The following is a 24081-nucleotide window of genomic DNA, read 5'->3' on the forward strand; positions in this document are numbered from 1 at the left end:
GGAGGGGGTATAGGGAAGGTAGGGGAGAGGAGGGGGGTATAGGGAAGGTAGGGGAGAGGAGGGGGTATAGGGAAGGTAGGGGAGAGGAGGGGGGTATAGGGAATGTAGGGGAGAGGAGGGGGTATAGGGAAGGTAGGGGAGGGGGGTATAGGGAAGGTAGGGGAGAGGAGGGGGTATAGGGAAGGTAGGGGAGAGGAGGGGGTATAGGGAAGGTAGGGGAGAGGGGGGTATGGGGAAGGTAGGGGAGAGGAGGGGGTATAGGGAAGGTAGGGGAGAGGAGGGGGTATTGGGAAGGTAGGGGAGAGGAGGGGAGTATAGGGAAGGTAGGGGAGAGGAGGGGGTATAGGGAAGGTAGGGGAGAGGAGGGGGTATAGGGAAGGTAGGGGAGGGGGTATAGGGAAGGTAGGGGAGAGGAGGGGGTATAGGGAAGGTAGGGGAGAGGAGGGGGTATAGGGAAGGTAGGGGAGAGGGGGGTATGGGGAAGGTAGGGGAGAGGAGGGGGTATAGGGAAGGTAGGGGAGAGGGGGGTATGGGGAAGGTAGGGGAGAGGAGGGGGTATAGGGAAGGTAGGGGAGAGGAGGGGGTATAGGGAAGGTAGGGGAGAGGAGGGGGTATAGGGAAGGTAGGGGAGAGGAGGGGGTATAGGGAAGGTAGGGGAGAGGAGGGGTATAGGGAAGGTAGGGGAGAGGAGGGGGTATAGTGAAGGTAGGGGAGAGGAGGGGGTATAGGGAAGGTAGGGGAGAGGGGGTATAGGGAAGGTAAGGGAGAGGAGGGGGTATAGGGAAGGTAGGGGAGAGGAGGGGGGTATAGGGAAGGTAGGGGAGAGGAGGGGGTATAGGGAAGGTAGGGGGAGAGGAGGGGGTATATGGAAGGTAGGGGAGAGGAGGGGGTATAGGGAAGGTAGGGGAGAGGAGGGGGTATAGGGAAGGTAGGCGGAGAGGAGGGGGTATAGGGAAGGTAGGGGAGGGGGGGTATAGGGAAGGTTGGGGAGAGGAGGGGGGTATAGGGAAGGTAGGGGAGAGGAGGGGGTATAGGGAAGGTAGGGGAGAGGAGGGTATAGGGAAGGTAGGGGAGAGGAGGGGGTATAGGGAAGGTAGGGGAGGTAGGGGAGAGGAGGTGGGTATAGGGAAGGTAGGGGAGAGGAGGGGGTATAGGGAATGTAGGAGAGAGGAGAGGGTATAGGGAAGGTAGGGGAGAGGAGGGGGGTATAGGGAAGGTAGGGGAGAGGAGGGAGAATAGGGAAGATAGGGGAGAGGAGGGGGTATAGGGAAGGTAGGGGAGAGGAGGGGGTATAGGGAAGGTAGGGGAGAGGAGGGGGTATAGGGAAGGTAGGGGAGAGGAGGGGGGTATAGGGAAGGTTGGGGAGAGGAGGGGGGAATAGGGAACGGAAGGGGAGAGGAGGGGGGTATAGGGAAGTTAGGGGAGAGGAGGGGGGTATAGGGAAGGTAGGGGAGAGGAGGGGGTATAGGGAAGGTAGAGGAGAGGAGGGGGTATAGGGAAGGTAGGGGAGAGGAGGGGGTATAGGGAAGGTAGGGGAGAGGAGGGGGTATAGGGAAGGTGGGGGGGTATAGGGAAGGTAGGGGAGAGGGGGGTATAGGGAAGGTAGGGGAGAGGGGGGGTATAGGGAAGGTAGGGGAGAGGTGGGGGGTATAGGGAAGGTAGGTGAGAGGAGGGGGTATAGGGAAGGTAGAGAGGAGGGGGTATAGGGAAGGTAGGGGAGAGGAGGGGGTATAGGGAAGGTAGGGGAGAGGAGGGGGTATAGGGAAGGTAGGGGAGAGGAGGGGGTATATGGAAGGTAAAGGAGAGGAGGGGGTATAGGGGAGAGGAGGGGGTATTGGGAAGGTAGGAGAGAGGAGGGGGTATAGGGAAGGTAGAGGAGAGGAGGGGGTATAGGGGAGAGGAGGGGGTATAGGGAAGGTAGGGGAGAGGAGGGGTATAGGGAAGGTAGGGGAGAGGAGGGGGTATAGTGAAGGTAGGGGAGAGGAGGGGGTATAGGGAAGGTAGGGGGAGAGGAGGGGGGTATAGGGAAGGTAGGGGAGAGGAGGGGGTATAGGGAAGATAGGGGAGAGGAGGGGGTATAGGGAAGGTAGGGGAGAGGAGGGGGGTATAGGGGAGGTAGGGGAGAGGAGGGGGTATAGGGAAGGTAGGGGAGAGGAGGGGGGACTTCCTCCATGTCAGGTCAGCAGCCTCCAAGTCTACCCTCACCAACTGACCAGACTGAGTGAGTTCTGAACATCCCTCTCTGTCCTCTGATGCTGCGTCCAAGTCTTCTTGGGTCTTTCTGGTGTCTCTGTCTTGACTCTTTAGTGAGTTTTTTCAGTTCTTTCCCAGGCTGCCTGAAAAACACTAAAAGATGGCAACTACATAAGAGTTATAAACTATCAAAATAAAGAGAATCCCACACTCCATATATAAACTCCCAGTAATTTATTGGGTATTTACCAACGTTTCAGCATCACTGTGCCTTCTTCAGGGTGATGTCATCAATACTTGAACCAGGTTATGTAGACAAACAGTGCAATTAGTGCAACCAATGACAATAGAGAGGGGTGTGTCATAATGATTAAGTTAATTACAATGAACTAATGAAACTGTTAAAAAAAACAATAGTTTATGGCATATTAAATATAAAAAAATAGTAGGGTATATTATATATATCCGGCTCTCCATGTAATCTGATTCATTATGATATAGGATCAGGTCCCCCCTCTCCATGTAATCTGATTCATTATGATCTAGGATCAGGTCCCCCCTCTCCATGTAATCTGATTCATTATGATCTAGGATCAGGTCCCACCTCTCCATGTAATCTGATTCATTATAATCTAAGGTCAGGTCGCCCCTCTCCACGTAATCTGATTCATTATGATCTAGGATCAGGTCCCCCCCTCAGCATGTAATCTGATTTATTAAGATCTAGGAACAGGTCCCCCCTTTCCATGTAATCTGATTCATTATGATCTAGGATCAGGTCCCCCTCTCCATGTAATCTGATTCATTATCATCTAGGATCAGGTCCCCCCTCTCCATGTAATCTGATTCATTATGATCTAGGATCAGGTCCCCCTCTCCACGTAATCTGATTCATTATGATCTAGGATCAGGTCCCTCCTCTCCATGTAATCTGACTCATTATGATATAGGATCAGGTCCCTCCTCTCCATGTAATCTGATTCATTATGATCTAGGATCAGGTCCTCCTCTCCATGTAATCTGATTCATTATGATCTAGGATCAGGTCCCACCTCTCCATGTAATCTGATTCATTATAATCTAAGATCAGGTCGCCCCTCTCCATGTAATCTGATTCATTATGATCTAGGATCAGGTCCCCCCTCTCCATGTAATCTGATTCATTAAGATCTAGGAACAGGTCCCCCCCTCTCCATGTAATCTGATGTATTATGATATAGAATCAGGTCCCCCCTCTCCATGTAATCTGATTCATTATGATCGAGGATCAGGTCCCCCCTCCTCTCCATGTAATCTGATTCATTATGATCTAGGATCAGGTCCCCCCCTCTCCATGTAATCTGATTCATTATGATCTAGGATCAGGTCCCCCCTCTCAATGTAATCTGATTCATTATGATCTAGGATCAGGTCCCCCCTCTCCATGTAATCTGATTCATTATGATCTAGGATCAGGTCCCCCCCGTCCATGTAATCTGATTCATTATGATCTAGGATCAGTCCCATCTCTCCATGTAATCTGATTCATTATGATATAGGATCTTTTTATTTTTATTATTTCACCTTTATTTAACCAGGTAGGCCAGTTTAGAATAAGTTCTCATTTACAACTGCGGCCTGGCCAAGAATAAAGAAAAGCAGTGTGACAGAAACAACAACACAGAGTTACATGGAATAAACAAGCGTACAGTCAACACAACAGAAAAAGAAAGTCTATATACAGTGTGTGCAAATGGCGTGAGGAGGTATGGCAATAAATAGGCCGTAGTAGCAAAGTAATGACAATTTAGCTGATTAACACTGGAGTGATAGATGAGCAGATGATGATGTGTAAGTAGAGATACTGGTGTGCAAAAGAGCAGCAAAGTAAATAAAAACAATATGGGGATGAGGTAGGTAGATTGGGTGGGCTATTTACAGATGGACTATGTACAGCTGCAGCGATCGGTTAGCTGCTCAGATAGCTGATGTTTAAAGTTAGTGAGGGAGCAATAAGTCTCCGCCTTCAGCGATTTTTGCAATTCGTTCCAGTCACTGGCAGCAGAGAACTGGAAGGAAAGGCGGCCAAAGGAGGTGTTGGCTTTGGGGAATGAACAGTGAGATGTACCTGCTGGAGCGCGTGCTACGGGTGGGTGTTGTTATCGTGACCAGTGAGCTGAGCTAAGGCGGAGCTTTACCTAGCATAGACTTATAAATGACCTGGAGCCAGTGGGTCTGACGACGAATATGTAGCGAGGGCCAGCCGACTAAAATGACCTGAGTTGCAATCATGAAAAAAAACTACCCGGCCTTCATGGTTTGACATTGAGAACATTGGGAGAGATGAGAGCTGACGTTTTAGTAAATGTGCAGATTACGTATCTCAGTCACAGACAAGAAGCTCAATTAAGACATTATCTTCACCACTGGGACTGGGGACAACAGGACCACAGGTCAAATAATACAGCTCAACACTTCCACACTACCACAGTGAGTAGAATCAGGCTTCTGGACACAGAAAACTTGCAGAATTATTAATGATGAATTGTATTAGACGTTATTAGACATTTCTGTTGTTGAGGAGGATGGGAGATCCACAGAGACGTCAAAATGTGTTTCAAAAATCGTCAAAGAGTAATTATTTTAACCTAAAGCATTTAATAAAGACACTTACAGTACAATATTATGGGGAATAGGAATGAGAGGGCTACTTACACCATTTTGGGAAGGGATCACAGCAGTGATTGAATGAGGGTATGAGGCATGAGTTGAGGTGTTCAGAGACTTGACCAGTGCAGGACAGGATTTGACTGGGAAGACAATAACACAAAAACACTACACAGTGAGACAAAAGAGCTAAGAATGAGTTACTCCAAGCAAGGAGTCAAATAGATGTGTAATAATGTGATTGTGATTGTGATTGACTCTACATAAAGTAATGAGAGAAAAATTGACAGGGGTTCCCTCACTGTGCTTAGAGAGGAAACATTCAATGTGCCAGTGGATGAGGGGGCCACATGAGACGTGGCTTCCAGTTCATGTGAGGAGGTAGTTGACAATGGTAGTGGAGTGGTCATCGCTTGTTAAACCATGGAACAGGAGGGGACTCAGCTGGAAATACAGACAGCAGATACGTTCCCTTGAAGCTGAGCCATCGTAGGTTTGAACAACAAGTTTGTCCATGAAGATAAACACGGAATTCACATCTCGCCCACTTGGCAAATCAAAGTAGCCCAAGAAACTTTTTCTGAATAAAGCCCTGATCATCCACATACAGTACCTGACGATAACTGAGAACGGCAAGCAGACTGGTGGCAACCATAGGTCCCAGAGTGGGGGGGGGGATTTTTTTGCACTGGGGCCCAGAGTTTGTCCTTATCTGTTGACCTAACCAGGAAAACTCTGGACCCTATAAGGTATGACAGTGATGAATCAGTTGTAAAAGGTTTTGTAAGGGCTATGATGGGAACAGTTTGTCCTTATCTGTTGACCTAACCGCGATATTCAAATACCTTAGAAATGCTATTACTTCAATTTCTCAAACATATGACTATTTTACACCATTTTAAAGACAAGACTCTCGTTAATCTAACCACACTGTACGATTTCAAAAAGGCTTTACAATGAAAGCAAAACATTAGATTATGTCAGCAGAGTACCCAGCCAGAAATAATCAGACACCCATTTTTCAAGCTAGCATATAATGTCACATAAACCCAAATCACAGCTAAATGCAGCAATAACCTTTGATGATCTTCATCAGATGACACACCTAGGACATTATGTTATACAATACATGCATGTTTTGTTCAATTAAGTTCATATTTATATCAAAAAACAGCTTTTTACATTAGCATGTGACGTTCAGAACTAGCATACCCCCCGCAAACTTCCGGAGGAATTTGCTAAGTTACTCACGATAAACGTTCACAAAAAGCATAACAATTATTTTAAGAATTATAGATACAGAACTCCTCTATGCACTCGATATGTCCGATTTTAAAATAGCTTTTTGGTGAAAGCACATTTTGCAATATTCTAAGTACATAGCCCAGGCATCACGGGCTAGCTATTTAGACACCCGGCAAGTTTAGCACTCACCAATATCAGGTTTACTATTATAAAAGTTTGATTACCTTTTGTTGTCTTCGTCAGAATGCACTCCCAGGACTGCTACTTCAATAACAAATGTTGGTTTGGTCCAAAATAATCCATCGTTATATCCGAATAGCGGCGTTTTGTTCGTGCGTCCCAGACACTATCTGAAATGGTAAATCAGGGCCGCGCGCATGGCGCAATTCGTGACAAAAAAAATCTAAATATTCCATTACCGTACTTCGAAGCATGTCAACCGCTGTTTAAAATCCATTTTTATGCCATTTTTCTCGTAAAAAAGCGATAATATTCCGACCGGGAATGTCCATTTAGCTAAACAGAGGAAAGTAAACAAAGCTTTCTGTCGACGCGGGCACGAGCCTGAGTCTCACAGTACTGTAACCAGCCACTACCCAAACGCGCTACTTTTTTTCAGCCAGAGCCTGCAAAGCCACGATTCAGCTTTTTACCGCCTTCTGAGACCCTATGGCAGCCGTAGGAAGTGTCACGGGACAGCTAAGATCCTCACTCTTCAATAAACAGAGACAAGAAGAACGACACCTTGTCAGACAGGCCACTTCCTGAATGAAACCTTCTCAGATTTCTGCCTGCCAAATGAGTTCTGTTATACTCACAGACACCATTCAAACAGTTTTAGAAACTTTAGGGTGTTTTCTATCCATATGTAATAAGGATATGCATATTATAGTTACTGGGTAGGAGTGGTAACCAGATTAAATCGGGTACGTTTTTTATCCAGCCGTGTCAATACTGCCCCCTAGCCCTAACAGGCTAACTCCTGAGCTAAATTGTTTAGACCGGCCAGGGCCTTGGTCACTGATCCATCTGGAGCTGTGTTCTCAGGGATGAAAGTACAGCATTCAGATCCGAACATCACACACACACCACCCTTTTCAGCCAGAAGCATATCCAAAGCTATTCTATTCTGCAATACCATTAAAGTGGTCGCAGCTGTCTGTTCTGCTAACCCTTGAATTGCCTCTCTGGTATAGTTGATGAAACGCTGTTGGTTATAATAAATGTAATTTATCCAATCCACATTTTTATTGAGAGTCGACCACCAAAAAAGACTTGATTCCAATCCAGCCCATATCTGATTCCTAGCTTTAAACTCACCAGGCACCCCCCTTGGAACCCCAATGCTATCAATGGAAATTCTTTCGTCAAAGGACCCTGACGAAGCACTCCTCCCCTCTATTTCACCTGGCACTAGATCTTTGTGTTGTATAAGGGTGAAGGGCATGCCTAACTGTACCAATGCACAAATACCAGTCCAATTTGCAGGCAGGTTTGGCCACAGCTTCATACCTCCACACAACCACCAGACATCCGCTCTCGGCCTTTTTTGTCTTACTAAAGTCCTCGGAACTCAACCACCCAGTCAGGTCCCTCATTGTCTTGTCAGTTGTAACATTCTCTGTCCTATTGCATGTTCTTACTTCCCCTACGTTCCATCCGTGTGTGTTGTGTTGAGCCACACAATAATAGTCTCCTCCTGCGACTGTGAAAGGGGGAAGTCTGGATCTAATGGGCACATAGGAGACAGATAATGCAGATCAGTGCAACTGTCTGGCTTCCTTGCCTTCATGAACAGCTTTACCATACAGGCCATTCCCCTTGGTAAATTAATTCCATCGAGTAGAAAGGGGATGGTTGTCAACTGAAGTTTGGCTGTTGCGCAGGCATAACCTTCTTCTTTAGCTACTGATCTAGCTGTATACTGAATCCATTCCAGCCATAGGTTGGAATCCCCAAACCAAGTCTTCACCTCAATCACTTCCTTAAGATCTTTCATCTGAACTATCCTCACCGGTCCTTGGCTCTGGATGACTACACGGGTAATGTCCGTTTTATCAGGGGTACTACTGGTATTCTGGCTGGCGGTAGAACTATCTCCTGTCCTAACCTCTACTACTCGGAATGGTACCGCAGTGTCGACAATGGTCTGGTCAAGGCCAACATACCATAACCCTAAATCCTCTTTCTTTATGCTTTTAACCTCTATGGGCTAGGTGGGACGCTAGCGTCCCACCCGTGGTGCACTCCATCAACAGCAGGTGCATTTCAAGAGCGGCAAATTTGAATCCAAATAAATGTCAAAATTCAAATTTTTCAAACATACAACTATTTTACACCCTTTGAAAGATAAACATCTCCTTAATCTAACCACGTTTTACGATTTCAAAAAGGTTTTACGGCGAAAGCATAAATTTAGAGTATGTTAGGACAGTACATTTACAAGAGTTGTGTGTAATGTTTTGTCAATTCAAAAACAGGGTCACCAAAACCATAAAACCAGCTAAAATGATGCACTAACCTTTTACAATCTCCATCAGATGACACTCCTAGGACATTATGTTAGACAATGCATGCATTTTTAGTTCTATCAAGTTCATATTTATATCCAAAAACAGCGTTTTACTATGGCATTGATGTTGAGGAAATCGTTTCCCTCCAATAACCGGCAGTCAAGTCAGCGTCACAAATTAAATAATTAAAATTAGAAAACATTGGTAAAATATTATATTGTCATTTAAAGAATTATAGATTTACATCTCTTGAACGCAATCAACTTGCCAGATTTAAAAATAACCTTACTGGGAAATCACACTTTGCAATAATCTGAGCACTGCGCCCAGAAAAATACGCGTTGCGATACAGACTAGACGTCATGTTGGGGAGATCTAAAATCGAAAATACTATGTAAATAATCCATTACCTTTGATTCTCTTCATCAGATGTCACTTCCAGGTATCACAGGTCCATAACGAATGTAGTTTTGTTCAAAAAAGCTCATCATTTATGTCCAAAAATCTCCGTCTTGTTAGCACATGATCTAAGCCAGCCGGACTTCTCGTCATGAACGAGGGGAAAAAATATATTTACGTTCGTTCAAACATGTCAAACGTTGTATAGCATAAATCATTAGGGCCTTTTTTAACCAGAACATGAATAATATTCAAGGTGGACGAATGCATACTCTTTTATAACGTATTGGAACGAGGGTACCCAACATGAACTCGCGCGCCAGGTGTCTAATGGGCCATCATCGTTCCATGGCTCTTGTTCGGTCAGATCTCCCTCCAGAAGACTCAAAACACTTTGTAAAGGCTGGTGACATCTAGTGGAAGCAATAGGAAGTGCCAAAATATTCCTCAGCCCCTGTGTTTTTCAATGGGATAGGTTTAAAGGTAATACAACACATCAGGTATCCACTTCCTGTCAGAAAATGTCTCAGGGTTTTGCCTGCCAAATGAGTTCTGTTATACTCACAGACACCATTCAAACAGTTTTAGAAAATTTAGGGTGTTTTCTATCCATATGTAATAAGTATATGCATATTCTAGTTACTGGGTAGGAGTGGTAACCAGATTAAATCGGGTATGTTTTTTTATCCAGCCGTGTCAATACTGCCCCCTAGCCCTAACAGGTTAACCTCTCTTGGCTAGGCGGGACGAATTCGTCCCACCTACGTAACAGCCACTTTAAGCCTGTGGCGCGATTTTCAAAACCTTAAAAATCCTATTACTTCAATTTCTTAAACATATGACTATTTTACAGCTATTTAAAGACAAGACTCTCGTTAATCTAACCACACTGTCCGATTTCAAAAATGCTTTACAACGAAAGCAAAACATTAGATTATGTCAGCAGAGTACCAAGCCAGAAATAATCAGACAACCATTTTTCAAGCCAGCATATAATGTCACCAAAACCCAGAAGACAGCTAAATGCAGCACTCACCTTTGATGATCTTCATCAGATGACAACCCTAGGACATTATGTTATACAATACATGCATGTTTTGTTCAATCAAGTTCATATTTATATCAAAAACCAGCTTTTTACATTAGCATGTGACGTTCAGAACTAGCATACTTCCGGGGAATTCGCTAACATTTTACTAAATTACTCACGATAAACATTCACAAAAAGCATAACAATTATTTTAAGAATTATAGATACAGACCTCCTCTATGCACTCGATATGTCCGATTTTAAAATAGCTTTTTGGTGAAAGCACATTTTGCAATATTCTAAGTACATAGCCCAGGCATCACGGGCTAGCTATTTAGACACCCGGCAAGTTTAGCACTCACCATAATCATATTTACTATTATAAAAGTTTGATTACCTTTTGTTGTCTTCGTCAGAATGCACTCCCAGGACTGCTACTTCAATAACAAATGTTGGTTTGGTCCAAAATAATCCATCGTTATATCCGAATAGCGGCGTTTTGTTCGTGCGTTCCAGACACTATCCGAAATGGTAAAGAAGGGTCACGCGCATGGTGCAATTCGTGACAATAAAATTCTAAATATTCCATTACCGTACTTCGAAGCATGTCAACCGCTGTTTAAAATCAATTTTTACGCCATTTTTCTCGTAGAAAACCGATAATATTCCGACAGGGAATCTCCTTTTCGGCAAACAGAGGAAAAAATCACAAAGGCGGGGGCGGTCGGGTCACGCGCATATGCCCAGAGTCCCTTGATCGGCCACTTGAGAAAGGCGATAATGTGTTTCAGCCTGGGGCTGGGATGACGACATTCTGTTTTTTCCCGGGCTCTGAGCGCCTATGGAAGACGTGGAAAGTGTCACGTTAGAGCAGAGATCCTTAGTAAAAGATAGAGATGGAAAAGAAGTTCAAGAAATGGTCAGACAGACCACTTCCTGTAAAGGAATCTCTCAGGTTTTGACCTGCCATTTGAGTTCTGTTATACTCACAGACACCATTCAAACAGTTTTAGAAACTTTAGGGTGTTTTCTATCCATATGTAATAAGTATATGCATATTCTAGTTACTGGGTAGGAGTGGTAACCAGATTAAATCGGGTATGTTTTTTATCCAGCCGTGTCAATACTGCCCCCTAGCCCTAACAGGTTAATGGTCATTCCTATCTTCAAGCAATACTTCCCTTGCTCTGGATTGCAGTCAAAAACCCTGGCCTTCACTATACTCCATCTGTTTCTATATTGGGTGTGTGGATTGACATAGCCATCTCTCTCTGTGTGAGCTATGACCTGATTCCATGAGTTACACCGGGATCTACACAGATATCTTCCCCATTAAGTCTGAGTCCTAGACTGCCAGGAGGTTAGGGACCCCATTTGGTCTGCATAGAACTCTATTGAGACATCCTTCCCTAACTCTACTCTCACTTCCTTTTTATCCAGATCGAGTGACCTTTTGTACCTAGGCCATAAAAACTCCTCATCTTCTACACTATAGGTCAAGTTACCACTTTCTGTCTTCTCGAGTGGTTCATGGTGTATTAGGTATATGGCTCCCACAATCAGACAGCTCAGACTGACCAGTACCCCTGTAAAGCCCCACCCCTCCCGGAGAATATATCACTGGCTAGAGGCCAACCCACACTTTCACTTCTATGAACGCACACAGTGAGGATCGGGCGGGTTAGGGAATCTTCGTTAGAGAGGTAACCCCCGAACCTTATTGGTATTCGGTTCTTCTCCTAACTCTGTGATTGTTCGACAGTGTCAGTGTGTCTTACCCTCCCGCAATGTGTGATATGAACCCAGGTAGCTCTTTCAGCTATTCTCACCGCGAAGGCTATTACCAGGAACCCTTGGTATGGGCCCTCCCACCATTGCTGCTTCCAGTTCTTTTCTCCTCAGGGACTGGATCCACACCCAGTCTCCTGGTTGGATTGAGTGAATCATCTTCTCCTGTAATTCACCTGTTGGACACAAAGTCTCGGACATACGGGTTTGGTTAACCATGTGTTCTGTTAGTATATCTTCAACTTCTATGTCTACCTGTTCTGGCCTCCCTAACTCTGGCATTCTATATGGTTTACCTGATCAGCTAAAATGTAATCCATTATTTAAAGCGATAGATCCTAGTAAACCAACTACGCTAATCGTGTCCACCCAGTAAGTTGGGACCGCTTCTTCCCATTTAATATACTTATCTATTATAAAAATGTTTTTTAAGTAGTTCGTTATCCAATAGGCCACAAAGGGTTTCCGAACCTGCTCTACTATCCCCCCTGTTGACACATGGCTCTGTCCATGTGTCAATCTTGCCGCATCTCTAAACAATGACTTAGGTAGTATTGGTAACTTATCATGATACCAAATACCGTCCTTATATAAATTGCTCCTAACTTCTCCCATTTCGAAATCCCTTTCACTGGTGCTCTAGACTGACAATTTTAATATAGCTTTGTCTATGTTTACTTCCTCTTTTAAGAACTGCTGTGTCGACGGCTGCGGTTTAAGACCTGCCTTTTTCGTTTCCGCATCTGCTTTTCTGTTGTTGTTACTGACATTATCTGTCCCTCTAATGTGGGCCTCACATTTACAAATAGCTAACTTTTCTGGCAAAAGTACAGCATCTAATAGATTCAAAATCAACTGAGCGTTTGTAATAGGTTTCCCAGAAGTGGTTACCATTCCCCTGTTTCTCCATTGGGCTGCAAATATGTGTACTGTGTTAAATGCATAGGCACTGTCTGTGTAAATAGTAATACGTTTTCCTGTCCCTAACTGACACGCACGGGTAAGTGCTACTATTTCTGCTTATTGTGCTGAATAGTTTCTCGGTAACGGCTCTGCTTCCAAGACCTCTGTGTCTGTAACTATAGCATATCCTGTCGCATTAGTACCATCATGGTTCTTTCTTGATGATCCATCTACAAACATAGTCAGTTCCCCATCAGGTAAAGCTAGATAAGTTAAATCGGGTCTTGGTAGGACAACTTTCTCAGTTTCTGTTACACAATCATGTGGGCTGCCATCTGTTTTAATAGGAACTAATGTTGAGGGGTTCAGAGTAGTACAACATCCTATTGTCAAATTAGGCATGTTCAAAAGAATTATCATACGAGACAAATGTCTAGCTGGTGACATGTAAGCCATCTTATGCTCTAACAACAGGATGGATACGGCATGAGGAACTTTTAAAGTCAAATCATGATAGAGCACAACAGATGCCGAGTCCTCAACTGCCTGAGCTGCTGCCACCACAGACTGCAAACATAGTGGCATGGCTTGGGCTACTTCATCTAATCGGGAGGAATAGTAAGCAATAGGCCTATTTTTTTCCCCCGTGTCTCTGGGTCAGTACTGATGTCATGAACCCCTCCCTACAGTCTACTGTCTGGGTAAAGGGGCGATCATATCTGGGAAACGCCAGTACTGAGCTAGATGTTAACAACTTTTTAATGTTTACAAACTGATTTTCAGCCTCATCTGTCCACTTGATCTTATCGTTTGCTGCCATAGCTTTACCATTAATCAACTCACTAAGCATCCCTGTATGTAATGCAAAATGGGGTATCCACGCACAGCAATAGTTAATAATTCCAAGAAAACTCATCATTTGTTTCTTATTGAGTGGTTTAGGTTCTTCTAGTATGGCTGTCTTTCTGGTAGAATTAACCTGTTATGGCTAGGGGGCAGTATTTTCATGGCTGGATAAAAAACGTACCCGATTGAATCTGGTTACTACTCCTGCCCAGTAACTAGAATATGCATATAATTATTGGCTTTGGATAGAAAACACCCTAAAGTTTCTAAAACTGTTTGAATGGTGTCTGTGAGTATAACAGAACTCATATGGCAGGCAAAAACCTGAGAAGATTTCATGCAGGAAGTGGCCTGTCTGACAAGGTGTCGTTCTTCTTGTCTCTGTTTATTGAAGAGTGAGGATCTTAGCTGTCCCGTGACACTTCCTACGGCTGCCATAGGTTCTCAGAAGGCGGCAAAAAGCTGAATCGTGGCTTTGCAGGCTCTGGCTGAAAATAAGTAGCGCGTTTGGGTAGTGGCTGGTTACAGTACTGTGAGACTCAGGCTCGTGCCCGCGTCGACCGAAAGCTTTGTTTTCTTTCCTCTGTTTAGCTAAATGGACATTCCCGGTCGGAATATTATCGCTTTTTACGAGAAAAATGGCATAAAAATGGATTTTAAACAGCGGTTGACATGCTTCGAAGTACGGTAATGGAATATTTAGATTTTTTTTGTCACAAATTGCGCCATGTGCGCGACCCTTCTTTACCATTCGGATAGTGTCTGGGACGCACGAACAAAACGCCGCTATTCGGATATAATGATGGATTATTTTGGACCAAACCAACATTTGTTATTGAAGTAGCAGTCCTGGGAGTGCATTCTGACGAAGACAACAAAAGGTAATCAAACTTTTATAATAGTAAATCTGATATTGGTGAGTGCTAAACTTGCCAGGTGTCTAAATAGCTAGCCCGTGATGCCTGGGCTATGTACTTAGAATATTGCAAAATGTGCTTTCACCAAAAAGCTATTTTAAAATCGGACATATCGAGTGCATAGAGGAGTTCTGTATCTATAATTCTTTAACCTGTTTAGGATAGGGGGCAGTATTGACACGGCTGGATAAAAAACATACCCGATTTAATCTGGTTACCACTCCTACCCAGTAACTAGAATATGCATATACTTATTACATATGGATAGAAAACACCCTAAATTTTCTAAAACTGTTTGAATGGTGTCTGTGAGTATAACAGAACTCAAATGGCAGGTCAAAACCTGAGAGATTCCTTTACAGGAAGTGGCCTGTCTGACCATTTCTTGAACTTCTTTTCCATCTCTATCATTTACTAAGGATCTCTGCTCTAACGTGACACTTCCCACGTCGTCCATAGGCGCTCAGAGCCCGGGAAAAAACAGAATGTCGTCATTCAAGCCCCAGGCTGAAACACATTATCGCCTTTCTCAAGTGGCCGATCAAGGGACACTGGGCTTATGCGGCGTGACCCCGACCGCCCCCCGCCTTTGGGATTTTTTCCTCTGTTTGCCGAAAAGGAGATTCCCTGTCGGAATATTATCGCTTTTCTACGAGAAAAATGTCGTAAAAATTGATTTTAAACAGCGGTTGACATGCTTCAAGTACGGTAATGGAATACTTAGAATTTTATTGTCACGAATTGCGCCATGCGCGTGACACTTCTTTACTATTTCGGATAGTGTCTGGAACGCATCGAACAAAACGCCGCTATTCGGATATAACGATGGATTATTTTGGACCAAACCAACATTTGTTATTGAAGTAGCAGTCCTGGGTGTGCATTCTGACGAAGACAACAAAAGGTAATCAAACTTTTAAAATAGTAAATATGATTATGGTGAGTGCTAAACTTGCCGGGTGTCTAAATAGCGAGCCCGTGATGCCTGGGCTATGTACTTAGAATATTGCAAAATGTGCTTTCACCAAAAAGATATTTTAAAATCAGACATATCGAGTGCATAGAGGAGGTCTGTATCTATAATTCTTAAAATAATTGTTATGCTTTTTGTGAACGTTTATTGTGAGTAATTTAGTAAAATGTTAGCGAATTCCCCGGAAGTTTGCGGGGTGTATGCTAGTTCTGAACGTCACATGCTAATGTAAAAAGCTGGTTTTTGATATAAATATGAACTTGATTGAACAAAACATGCATGTATTGTATAACATAATGTCCTAGGGTTGTCATCTGATGAAGATCATCAAAGGTGAGTGCTGCATTTAGCTGTCTTCTGGGTTTTGGTGACATTATATGCTGGCTTGAAAAATGGGTGTCTGATTATTTCTGGCTTGGTACTCTGCTGACATAATCTAATGTTTTGCTTTCGTTGTAAAGCCTTTTTGAAATCGGACAGTGTGGTTAGATTAACGAGAGTCTTGTCTTTAAATGGCTGTAAAATAGTCATATGTTTGAGAAATTGAAGTAATAGGATTTTTAAGGTTTTGAAAATCGCGCCACAGGCTGGCAGTGGCTGTTACGTAGGTGGGACGAATTCGTCCCGCCTAGCCTAGAGAGGTTAAATAATTGTTATGCTTTTTGTGAACGTTTATCGTGAGTAATTTAGTAAATTGTTAGCAAATTCCCCGGAAGTTTGCGGGGGGTATGCTAGTTCTGAACGTCACATGCTAATGTAAAAAGCTGGTTTTTGATATAAATATGAACTTGATTGAACAAAACATGCATGTATTGTATAACATAATGTCCTAGGTGTGTCATCTGATGAAGATCATCAAAGGTTAGTGCTGCATTTAGCTGTCTTCTGGGTTTTTGTGACATTATATGCTAGCTTGAAAAATGGGTGTCTGATTATTTCTGGCTTGGTACTCTGCTGACATAATCTAATGTTTTGCTTTCGCTGTAAAGCCTTTTTGAAATCGGACAGTGTGGTTAGATAAAGGAGAGTCTTGTCTTTAAAATGCTGTGAAATAGTCATATGTTATATATATAAAGCCACGATTCAGCTTTTTGCCGCCTTCTGAGAGCCTATGGGAGCCGTAGGAAGTGTCACGTTATAGCAGAGATCCTCAGTCTTCAATAAACAGAGGCAAGATGAACGACACCTTGTCAGACAGGCCACTTCCTGCATGAAATCTTCTCAGGTTTTTGCCTGCCATATGAGTTCTGTTATACTCACAGACACCATTCAAACAGTTGTAGAAACGTTAGGGTGTTTTCTATCCAAAGCCAATAATTATATGCATATTCTAGTTACTGGGCAGGAGTAGTAACCAGATTAAATCGGGTACGTTTTTTATCCAGCCGTGTCAATACTGCCCCCTAGCCCTAACAGGTTAAATTACTTTAGAGAGTATACAGACCTTCATACCCACTCTCAGACCACCATAGTATGGTCCCAAGTCATGGGAGCTGGCCTGAGGTATTTTTGGATGTTTGAAAAAAATCCCTTCCCTACTTAAGAGAGTCATAGTTACTCACACATTTTACCCGAGTTCATTGATGGCTCATCATGTCTATATTTTGGGATGGTTCTTAACAAAGGGGTGTACATTTGGTTTTTATATTTCATGTTTAATATTCATGTAAGATTTAGTAATCATAATTATTTATGCAACCAACTGACAATTTTTGGTACAATTTATATTGACATTGCTGCCCTGCTTTTAGAATATCAGGTTTCATTCTCAGATGTGCCAACCCAAATGTACTAGAGCATGACATTGGGGACTGGGCCCCGTTCCAACAACATGCCTATCTAGTGAACCCTGAAAAGAGAGAGAAGCTCCGCAGTGAGGTGGAAAGTTACTATGGATATTGCAGGAGTTTCCTCTTGAAATCAGACATGTCCGTGGTAAGGACAACTTGGTTTCTGATTGTCTCAAGGGTGGGCAGTCAAAAAGATTTGTGTTTTGTCAGTGCATTACAATTTATTTTGAGTGCACGATTTTCCGTATTGGAGATGAGTTTTGTTTGGGTTCCAAGGGGATGAGAGTTCTAGAAGCTAGTGGTATTTAGAAAGATGAGAATTCTAGAAGCTAGTGAGTTTTAGGATTCTATAGTAAGAAAAAGGATTTAAAAAAAATTAGATTGTATATTATTGTTTAGAAATGTGTTTTTCTTGTTTTTAATTGTTGACACTTCTCGCTCGTTAGCACGTATAGCCCGTTAGCACGTTTAGCTCGTTAGCCCGTCTAGCTCGTTAGCCCGTCTAGCTAGTTAGCCCGTCTAGCTCGTTAGCCCGTCTAGCTCATTAGCATGTATAGCCCTTTTAGCCCGTCTAGCACGTCTAGCTCCGTCAGCACGTCTAGCTCCGTCAGCACGTCTAGCTCCGTCAGCACGTCTAGCTCGTCTAGCTCGTTAGCAGGTAGGACGCACTGATTGGTGTCACCTCGTTAGTCAGTATGTGTTACACCTGTGCTGGCTTGTCCATCTCGTTAGTGGGAAGGTGTTTCACCTGAGCTGGTCCAGGTTCTATTTAAGATTGTCTGGCCCAGTGCTCCAGTTGTCTTGATACATGTGGAGAGTCAACACCTTTAGTTGCGCCACCTTTTTGGTTTACTTCCTGTCTTTAAGTTTGGTGTGGATTTTTCTTTTGTTTTCCTCTTCTTGGGCAGATTTAGTGGGTCTCATGTTGGGTGTCTTTTATGTCCCAGTTGTTGTTACTAGTCAACTTTCAGTGGACACCCCCATAGTGTCTTTCAGAGCCCCTCCTAAAACCCCACCTGTTTAGTTGTGGTTGTTGTCAGTGACTCTTTGTTAGTTCCTCTTCTATTTGAGCAACATTTGAGATTTTTCTTGCTGGGGAATGTAACAACAAACAATGTAGTAAAACAAGCTGATATTTCGGGTTGGATGTTGCATCCAATTGATAATATTTTAATCAATGGCATTTCCTTAGAATGTTCACTAGTCTTTGAATTGTTAGTCTTCTGTTTTTTATCATATATTTGTTTATTTTCATTTATTTGTTTTTTCCTGTGAACCCATTGTGTTGCATCCATGTCTGACATGTGCTGTATAAATAAAGCTTGATTTGATTTGAACATATTGTAAAACAAATGAACCCAATGACTGACCAATCAACAGACTCTTGTCAAACCAATGAACAAATCTGTGCAAAAGCAACAAGTATCTTGGTCCATCTTAGTATAAATTCAGTATTTCTTCCACTATCTCAAAATAGTGCATGATATGTACGTTTAGTATCACTTTTCAACCAACCCAGTTCATTTGTTGAAAATGAAATGTTTACATCAAAGGATTCAACTACTGGAAACTGAAACAAACAAATGGATCAACCAGATCAATCCCACTTTTCCAGCCTGCTGAAGGCGTGGTGGAGTGGTAAACACCACCCCCGGCTCTACCAGGGGCTTGAGGTGGTCTCCCACAGCTCTGATTATGTCATGTTCTGTTGCCTTGCTGTTCCATTTATTGACTGTCCCTGCAACACAGAAACACATTTAGTCTTATTATATAAAACACTCAAAGTAATGTATATGGAGCATCTATGGCCTCAGTTACACCTGGCACCTAAATGACTTCTGTCATCTGATCACTCCAAGCTGCATGTCACAGTTGTCGTCGGTGAATGAGGACCAAAACGCAGCAGGTACGTGAATGCTCATCTTGATTTTTAATTACTCTCAAAATGAACATACAAAATAACAAAACCGAAAAATGAACAACTAACAAACAGTCTGCAAAGCATAGGCTCAACACAGAACAATCACCCACCAATCACACACACAAACACACCCTAATATATGGGACTCTCAATCAAAGGCAGATAGACAACACCTGCCTTCAACTGAGAGTCCCAACCCCAATTAACCAAACATAGAAACACACACACCAGACTAACCATAGAATACAAACACATAGACCATCAACCAAAAACCCGGAAATACTAAATCAAACACCCTTTACACAAACACACCACCCCGAACCACATAAAACAAATACCCTCTGCCACGCACCTTAACAAAAAATAACCCCAAGCAACACCAAAAAAAATTCCCCTTTTCTAAAGGGAGGGAAGGGAGGGTGGCTGCCGTCAACGACGGCACTGTGCTACACCCCCCCTCCCCAACCCACCTATTTCTGGAGGTGGCTCCGGCTCAGGCCGTTCCAGGCTGTCGGGGCAGTCTGGCAGCTCGGGACAGTCTGGGCAGTCTGGCAGCTCGGGGCAGTCTGGCAACTCGGGACAGTCTGGCAACTCGGGACAGTCTGGCAACTCGGGACAGTCTGGCAACTCGGGACAGTCTGGGCAGTCTGGCAACTCGGGACAGTCTGGGCAGTCCGGCAACTCGGGACAGTCTGGGCAGTCCGGCAACTCGGGACAGTCTGGGCAGTCCGGCAACTCGGGACAGTCTGGGCAGTCCGGCAACTCGGGACAGTCTGGGCAGTCCGGCAACTCGGGACAGTCTGGGCAGTCCGGCAACTCGGGACAGTCTGGGCAGTCCGGCAACTCGGGACAGTCTGGGCAGTCCGGCAACTCGGGACAGTCTGGGCAGTCCGGCAGCTCGGGGCAGTCTGGCCACTCCGGCAGCTCGGGGCAGTCTGGCCACTCCGGCAGCTCGGGGCAGTCTGGCCACTCCGGCAGTTCGGGGCAGTCTGGCCACTCCGGCAGTTCGGGGCAGTCTGGCCACTCCGGCAGTTCGGGGCAGTCTGGCCACTCCGGCAGTTCGGGGCAGTCTGGCCACTCCGGCAGTTCGGGGCAGTCTGGCCACTCCGGCAGTTCGGGGCAGTCTGGCCACTCCGGCAGTTCGGGGCAGTCTGGCCACTCCGGCAGTTCGGGGCAGTCTGGCCACTCCGGCAGTTCAGCGCAGTCTGGCCACTCCGGCAGTTCAGCGCAGTCTGGCCACTCCGGCAGTTCAGCGCAGTCTGGCCACTCCGGCAGTTCAGCGCAGTCTGGCCACTCCGGCAGTTCAGCGCAGTCTGACCTCTCTGACGACTGTTGACTGGCGGGCAGCTCTGGTGACGACTGTTGACTGGCGGGCAGCTCTGGTGACGACTGTTGACTGGCGGGCAGCTCTGGTGACGACTGTTGACTGGCGGGCAGCTCTGGTGACGACTGTTGACTGGCGGGCAGCTCTGGTGACGACTGTTGACTGGCGGGCAGCTCTGGTGACGACTGTTGACTGGCGGGTAGCTCTGGTGATGACTGTTGACTGGCGGGCAGCTCTGGTGACTGTTGACTGGCGTGGCTGGGTTGACGCACTTGTAGTCTCGTGCGTGGTGCTGGTACTGGGCTTACCAGATTATGTACACACACCTCCAGGCTAGTGCGGGGAGCGGGAACAGGACGAGTCGGACTGGGTTGACGCACTTCCGGGTCCGCACGAGAGACAGGAGCTGGAAACCCAGGGCTATGGAGGCGCACAGTCGGTCTAGATCTTACCTCCTGCACAACCCGCCTTGGCTGGATGGAACTAGTAGCCCTGTACGAGCGGGGTGCTCGTACAGGGCAGACTGGGCTGTGCAGGGGCCTGATGGTAGCCGTGCGTAGAGCGGGAGTTGGGTCGCCTGGTCCTCGGAGGCGTACCGGCGACCAGATGCGCTGCGCAGGCATCCTCCTACCAGGCTGGATGCCCGCTCTAGCACGGCACCTGCGAGGGGCTGGAATAACGCGCACCGGACTGTGCGTGCGTATGGGTGAGATAGTGCGCTCCTCAGCGACACATGGCGCTCTCCACCTCATACGCTCCTCCATATAACCACGGGTAGCTGGCTTCCGGCTCTTCTTACGCCTAGCCAAACTACCCGTGTGCCCCCCCAAAAAAAATTCTTGGGGGTGCCTCTCGTGCTTCTCCTTCAGCGCGTCCATGGCCTCGTACCTCCGCCTCTCTGCCTTGGCTGCCTCAATTTCCCACTGCGGGCGGCGATAATCCCCAGCCTGGTGCCAAGGTCCGGCCCCGTCCAGAACTTCCTCCCAGGTCCACTTCTCCCGCCAGTCCAACTCGAAGTCCCTCTGCTCCTTCCTCTGCTGCTTGGTCCTTGAGAGGTGGGTGATTCTATCACGGTTGTCGTCGGTGAATGAGGACCAAAACGCAGCAGGTACGTGAATGCTCATCTTGATTTTTAATTACTCTCAAAATGAACATACAAAATAACAAAACCGAAAAATGAACAACTAACAAACAGTCTGCAAAGCATAGGCTCAACACAGAACAATCACCCACCAATCACACACACAAACACACCCTAATATATGGGACTCTCAATCAAAGGCAGATAGACAACACCTGCCTTCAACTGAGAGTCCCAACCCCAATTAACCAAACATAGAAACACACACACCAGACTAACCATAGAATACAAACACATAGACCATCAACCAAAACCCGGAAATACTAAATCAAACACCCTTTACACAAACACACCACCCCGAACCACATAAAACAAATACCCTCTGCCACGTCCTGACCAAACTACAAAAACAATTAACCTTATACTGGCCAGGACGTGACACTGCATTAGGTTTAGATCTACCAGGATGGGCATTGTGTTCGGAATTTCAGTCAGGCCACTGAATATGCATAAGCAATATAAAGAGATGGGGTGAATGAGTGGGGAAAAGTACATTTGACACAAATGACCTTCATAATATCAAAGAACAAATGTGTGTCTGAGGGGAAATTAACTTTCATACAGCCAAAATGGTTGAGAAATTACACCAATATCAGTGGACAATTTGCACTAATGTAAATAAACATAGATGATGGAACATATTCCCTTTTGCTGACGTGATGAACCGCTAAGGGGACATAAATATTTACCATCTAAACCATGTGTGACCTCTCACCTCTCTGGATGTAGAAGTGTTCTTCCTAACCAGTCCCTCAACAGCTCTCTGACTGAGCTCCACCCTCACTGGGTCTTCAGAGGAGAGGAAGGCTGAGGAGGGATGGAAGGATGAATGGATCAGTCAGTCAATAAAGTGTAGAGCTGCTGTCTATGCTGTCTGATAAAATCACAATTTTAGTAGTTCATTAAAGTAAATTAGGCTTTATGACTGCTGAATACCAACTATCAATCACTTAGATCATGTATTTTCAGGTAGAGATACATCCTTGGGACGTCCCTAGCCCATTGAAGTTGACATTTAAAATGGTTAAGGTAGGGGATAAGGTTAGGGTTTAGGGTAGGGATGTCCCAAGGATCCCAGATAGCATTGACCATTGTGCATTCTTCTGTCTATTTTACATAGCAGGTGATGGGTTCTGACTTCTGAACTTGAAAATATTAAATATCCTTATTATGTGAAATTGAATGAAACAATAATGTATGTTGATGGTCATATAATGTACAATATTCCATGATGTTTCTATATGATAACAATAGAGTAATATATTTAATATGATGTACAATATTCCATGATGTTTCTATATGATAACAATAGAGTAATATATTTAATATGATGTACAATATTCCATGATGTTTCTATATGATAACAATACAGTAAAATATTTAATGTCATATATTTTTTAACAGTTTCACTAATTCATTTTAATTAACTTAATCATTATGACACACCCCTCTCTATTGTCATTGGTTGCACTAATTGCACTGTTTGTCTACATAACCTGGTTCAAGTATTCATGACATCACCCTGAGGAAGGCACAATGATGCTGAAACGTTGGTAAATACCCATTCAATTGCTGGGAGTTTATACATGGAGTGTGCAACTTTATTTTGATAGTTTATAGTTTATTCGCCATTAGTCAGGACCTCCTCACAAACTATTCTTCTGGGTGTGCGCCAGCTCATGTTTTTTAAAGGTAGGTAACAACACATCCGCCACACTGACCCTCAACACAGGGGCCCCTCAGGGGTGCGTGCTCAGCCCCCTCCTGTACTCCCTGTTCACTCATGACTGCACAGCCAGGCACGACTCCAACACCATCATTAAGTTTGCCGATGCCACAACAGTGGTAGGCCTGATCACCAACAACGATGAGACAGCCTATAGGGAGGTCAGAGACCTGGCCGTGTGGTGCCAGAAAAACAACCTCTCCCTCAACGTGATCAAGACAAAGGAGATGATTGTGGACTACAGGAAAAGGAAGACAGCACGCCCCCATTCTCATCGACGGGGCTGTAGTGGAGCAGGTTGAGAAGTTCAAGTTCCCTGGTGTCCACATCACTAACAAACTATCATGGTCCAAACACACCAAGACAGTCGTGAAGAGGGCACAACAAAACCTATTCCTCCTCAGGAGACTGAAAAGACTTAGCATGGGTCCTCAGATCCTCAAAAGGTTCTACAGCTGCACCATCGAGAGCATCCTGACTGGTTGCATCCCTGCCTGGTATGGCAACTGCTCTGCCTCCGACCGCAAGGTACTACAGAGGGTAGTGAGTACAGCCCAGTACATCACTGGGGCCAAGCTTCCTGCCATCCAGGACCTCTATACCAGGCGGTGTCAGAGGAAGGCCCCCCCCCCACTCTCTGTTATCATCTATGCATAGTCACTTTAATAACTCTACCTACATGTACATATTCACCGTCTCACCTCATACTGTATTGGAGCAGCAGCA

This window comes from Salmo salar, chromosome ssa03, assembly GCF_905237065.1.
Source record: "Salmo salar chromosome ssa03, Ssal_v3.1, whole genome shotgun sequence".
In the NCBI taxonomy this organism is placed as follows: Eukaryota; Metazoa; Chordata; class Actinopteri; order Salmoniformes; family Salmonidae; genus Salmo; species Salmo salar.